Source organism: Muntiacus reevesi, chromosome 2 (assembly GCF_963930625.1).
Source record: "Muntiacus reevesi chromosome 2, mMunRee1.1, whole genome shotgun sequence".
In the NCBI taxonomy this organism is placed as follows: domain Eukaryota; kingdom Metazoa; phylum Chordata; class Mammalia; order Artiodactyla; family Cervidae; genus Muntiacus; species Muntiacus reevesi.
Window position 1 is genome coordinate 196,934,460 of NC_089250.1, and position 5,686 is coordinate 196,940,145.

The window sequence follows — 5,686 nt, forward strand, 5'->3', positions numbered from 1 at the left end:
TCCACACTTCTACCTCTGTGTCAGTGTCTGCTTACTGGAGGACCAACAGTCACACCCACTGTGTACACAGGGAGTGACTCACTTACACCCAGGTCACAAATAGGCAGGACCTACAGTGATGGGGCAGAAGCAGGGTCATCCCATGAGGTAGTGTTGAGTGCAGGGGGGCCCAATAGATCCTTCCAGGGTGCTGGACACATCCTATGTCTAGACCTAGGGATGGTTGTGTTTATTCAGTCTATAAATACTCACTGAGTACCTGGATCCTGTCAGTCACAGGGGTGTCTGATCATCAGAGAGACAGGCATCTATCCCCACGGAGTAGCCATTTCTTATTTTGAGGAATGGAGGAGGTGCTAGGAGTGGCTAAGAGAGTCCAGTGCGGGGGTCCTACCTTAATCCAGGCCTTGTACTCTGCTTCCCCCACTCTGCCAGCTGTCTCCAAGTCCAGGTGGCTCTGAGTAGGGTGGGTAATGGCAAAAGTTTCCTTACTAAGTCCCATGAGCTCCCTTAATCCTCCCACATCTCTTTATTGAGAAATGTGCAGTGATGGCTGAGACTCCCATCAATGTCAAGAACAAGGTGTTGGGTAGAAATATCTATCCTCTTTCAAGTCCCCCAGTCCAACCCATCCTGCCCCAGTAACCCTTGGAGCCTGCAGGGTCCCCCCTCCGTCCAGGTGGCAAAGACACCCAGTCCTCCAGCAGCTCTGGGATCAAGGCTGGATCACCAACATGTCCAAGGTGTGACTGGGCGACCCCGGAATATCTGGGAGCCCGAGGGCAGCAGAAAACATCAGTGTGAGCAGTCTCTCTAAAACAGATTCTCGCCCACCATGAGCAGAGCCTGGGCCAAATCTTGCCAATGAGGGTAGGAGAACTGGGAGAACTGGTGCCCTGTGAGCCTTGATAGGAATGGACTGGAGCAGCGTGCCTGAGGGCCTGCAGAGAGAGACAGAGGAAGGGATAAGCAGGGAGACAAACAGAGTGGTGAGAGAGAGAGAGGTAAGAATCAAGGCCCAGAGAGTGACAGAAAGTGACAGAAGGGGACAACTGTAGTGAGAAGCAGAGTCAAGATGAAGCAGAAAGGAAGGAGTGGGCCAGGCCAGTTTATGTGGCGGGAGTGATGGGCTGGAGTTGAAGCCACTCTGTGAAAAGACCCAGAGAGGAGGAGGCAGAAAAGGCAAGATTCCTAGGCATCACAGTTCCTGGAGTTCTGATGCCATATCCTTCCTGAAGCTGAGCTTCCTAGGGATCATCACACTTGGAAAGACTTGTACCTTCCGTTTTGTTTGAGATTGCTGGTTCCAAAGGAGTAGCTTTCAGGAGAGCTTCCCTTTGGCAATAAACCCTAGAGTCTAGCTTGTGGGGAGTTGACCCTGACTCCTCACATACCTAGTCATGCTGCATTTCCCACCGCACCAGCTGGACCTTCTCTGTTCAAAACCTGAGTTCAGGCAATGTGCTGGCCCCACTATCCTTAGCCTGGAACTAGCAAAGATGGAATTGAATCCCTTCTGAGGTTATCAGACTTTGAAGATACAGGGTCTCTTACTGTCAACCAGGCTTCCCTGGTGGCTCAGGTGGTAAACCGTCTGCCCGCAATGCGGAAGAGTCGGGTTCAATCCCTGGGTCGGGAAGATCCCCTGGAGAAGGAAATGGAAACCCACTCCAGTATTCTTGCCTGGAAAATTCCATGGACGGAGGAGCCTGGTGGGCTACACAGTTCATGGGGTCGCAAAGAGTCGGTCACAACTGAGCAACTTCATTTTCACTTTACTGTCAACTGGAATTCCTTCCAACCCTAAGGAGCTGAGACCACCAGCATCAGATAAAATGTATTGTGGGTTCACACTGAGCTGTATAATGTGCAAATTGACCACATTGTTTAAGTGCAGTGTTGCATTTACATAACACTCTCAATAACCCATTTTGTGGATGAGGAGAGAAGGGATGTGAATTTCCCAAGGTCTCATGGGAGGTGGGTACTATAACTTTGCCTTGAGCCAAGGTCTACCTTGGAGAACGATTCCACTTTTTACAATCTCCTTTCTGTGACCTGCTCCCTGAGGTGTTGAAGAAGATGGTTGACTCTATATTGGGAAATTTCTCTTCCAAAGACATTAAGTCATGCATCACTCAGGACAGACATCGTTAGAGTGTGTTCTCTTGGGATTCAGATTCTCAGTGGCTTCCCACAGGAAGGTTTAGTTCTCTCACAAACTGCATATTCACAGAAGGTCAACTGTGTTTCTGTTCCACATCATCATCTTGGTGACATTTAGGTTAATAGTTTAATGTTCCTTTGGAACATAAACATTCCTGTGACGTTTCAAGGAAGACTTCCTAAGGCACAATTGTCTCAGGAAATTGACTCCCTACTAGTGTTAAGTCATGTATCATCATGAATAATAGTAAAACCCCTCAATCCACTATGCATATGACTAATACTTAAAATATAAGTAGTTTTATGAAATATAAAGCACTGCATTGCTTTATTCCATGATGAACAAGACATAATACTTACAATGAATTGCTGTTTCGAATAGGAAAGTGGTGAAAACAGCAGTGACATTTTTGCAAGGATGCAGGTACTGCAACTCTCTGGAACAAGCTGAGTAAGTTTACAATGCTTTTCTCCATCACCAGTCCCTCGGCACATACACCAATCCTGAATTGACCATCTGATCATAAAAAAGCTAAAAGCCTGTGCACACATTACCGAGCAACTTATCAAATACACAGATCACAGGATTCACACAGACACTGTCAGTATAGTCACCTTAAGAGACACCTGACAGTGCAGGTGTGGGTGTTGATTATGAATGATCTGACACTTCAACATCTACACAGAAAATCAGGTGGAGAGAGGGAGACATGTGGTAGAGTGATAACATGGGAATGAGGCACAGTTAGTCCTATACATGCATGTCAATTGCCCAGCCACAAATCACCCTGTGTATCTTTGATCTTTTTCCTTAGTGACTAGCATAACAGAATGCTTGACGCACAATCAAAAATACAATCCTGTGCAAAGTGCAGGAACCGTGATAAACAAAAGAAAAATATTTAAAAAAAAAAGAAGACTCACATAGATTAACAGGTTGGAGTTAGATTTAAAGGTATTCAAAACAAACACTATATAAAGATTTTAAAAATGAAATTATTAGAAGTAAAAAATAAATTTCATATAGAATGTCAATTTATTAAAAATCAATTGAACATTTCAAAGCAGATATCCTAAATTGTATATGAGCTGAAGAACTCAAAAGAGAACTTTGGTAGGTAGGACTTCTAGATGTTTAATTTGTAAGCTTTAATACAGGCAGTAGAAAATATCCCAAACAAATAAAAAACTGAGAAAAATATTGGGGAAAAAAAAGAAGAAGCTATCTAAATAATTAGGAAATCATGAACTTATTTATTTATATGCTGCTAGAAATCTTCATTCCCTTATCTGTACAACACATATATGCATTGCTTCTTCTGTGGTTTTCCCTGGGGACAAGAGGCTACACTGGATCTGTTCAAAGTGCTCTGCATGACCATGTGGGCTGAACTGGGACCCTCTTGATTTGTTGGTTGAGGATTTTGAATAATGCAAATGTCTCAGGTATTTTGGAGAATCTGTATCCTCATGACTCTGTCCTCACTCCCTGAGTTTTCCCAGCTTACTGCTCTGCTAATCCCAAGAAGAGACCTGAGGAAGAAATGTGGTGTTCTGGCCTTTGGCAATGCAACCACATATGATAGGGATTTCCCCTTTTCCCTGATAACTCAGTTGGTAAACAATCCGCCTGCAATGTAGGAGACACCAGTTGGTTCGATTCCCGGGTCTGGAAGACCCGCTGGAGAAGGGGTAGGCTACCCACTCCAATATTCTTGTGCTTCCCTTGTGGCTCTGGTAAAGAATCTGCCTACAGTGCAGGAGATCCATGTTCGATCCCTGGGTTGGGAAGATCCCCTGGCGGGGAAAGACTACCTACTCCAGCATCCTGGTCTGGAGAATTCCATGGATTGTATAGTCCATGGGGTTGCAAAGATTTGAACACGACTGAGTGACTTTCACTTTTCACTTCACTTGCACTGAAATGAGTACATCTTCATTCCTGGAAGATGTAGAGTTTTCTGCCTCTTTTCCATCTCCCAGGCCTAAATCTTCTTGCCCAAACCAGGTCATGTCCATGACTCTAATCTCCAGTTTTGCTCTGCCTAGATCACAGTGATTCTTACTGTAGTCAAAATCTCAGTAAGAAATTACGTCCTATCCAACATATACTCAAGGCTTCCCTGGTGGCTCAGACAGTAAAGCATCTGACTGCAATGTGGGAGACCAGGGTTTGATCCCTGGGTCAGGAAGATCCTCTGGAGAAGGAAATAGCAACCCACTCCAGTAACCTTGCCTGGAAATTCCCATGGACAAAGGAGCCTGGTATGCTACAGTCCATGGGGTTGTAAAGAGTCAGACAAGATTGAGCGACTTCACTCACTCATTCATTAATGATTAAGATTGTTGATGTCATAATGTCAACACTTTGAGTCATCAACATATTAAATATAGTATTGCTGTTGGAAGGGGGACCCCTTCCAGGGCCCGAAAATGGACTCTTCTCTAACGGTTGGAAATGAATCATCCAAGGAGACACATGTGCTGACAAAGCAAGAGATTTTATTGGGAAAGGGCACCAGGGCAGAGAGAAGTAGGGTAAGGGGGACCCAGGAGAACAGCTTTGCCATGTGACTCCCAGTCTCGGGTTTTATAGTGATGGGATTAGTTCCCGGGTTGTCTTTAGCCAATCATTCTGACTCAGAGTCCTTCCTGGTGGTGCACGCCTTGTTCAGCCAAGATGGATGCCAGAGAGAAGGATTCTGGGAAGTGGTTGGACACGTGGTGTCACTCTTTGACCTTTCCTGAACTCTCCTCGTTGGGGGTGGCTTATTAGTTCCGTGTACCTTACCAGGACCTCTTGTCATAAAATAACCCATGAAAATGGTTACTATAGGGCCTGGACAGGGTGGGCAGATTCCGTCAGTGTGCTTCCTCTAACAATATGAAGTATAATACTTTCATTGTGCCTAAGTTTAACATCAATAAAGTATTGTATCTGTTACAAATTTGTCAGCCCCCCAAAAGCACCAAAATGTGGAAAAAACATTTAAAAACTTTAAGGAAACCAAGGAATGTTTTTTTTGTCATGGTCTGTGCAAGTTGGAAAAGAATTTCCAGACATGAGACAGAATGAGAAGGAAATAAAGTTTACTATTTGTTAGAACAGTGTGCCAACTCAAGGGAGAACTGGCGTTGAACAGGGGGTCCTTAGTCCACCTTTATACCCAGGGTCACTGCAAATGATGACTGCAGCCATGAAATTAAATGACACTTACTCCTGGAAGAAAAGTTATGACCAACCTCTACAGCATATTGAAAAGCAGAAACATTACTTTGCCAACAAAGGTCTGTCTAGTCAAGGCTATGGTTTTTCCAGTAGTCATGTATGGATGTGAGAGCTGGACTATAAAGAAAGCTGAGTGCCAAAGAATTGATCCTTTTGAGCTGTGGTATTGGAGAAGACTCTTGAGAGTCTCTTGGACTGCAAGGAGATCCAACCAGTCCATCCTAAAAAAAATCACTCGTGACTGTTCATTGGAAGGACTGAGGTTGAAGCTGAAACTCCAATACTTTGGCC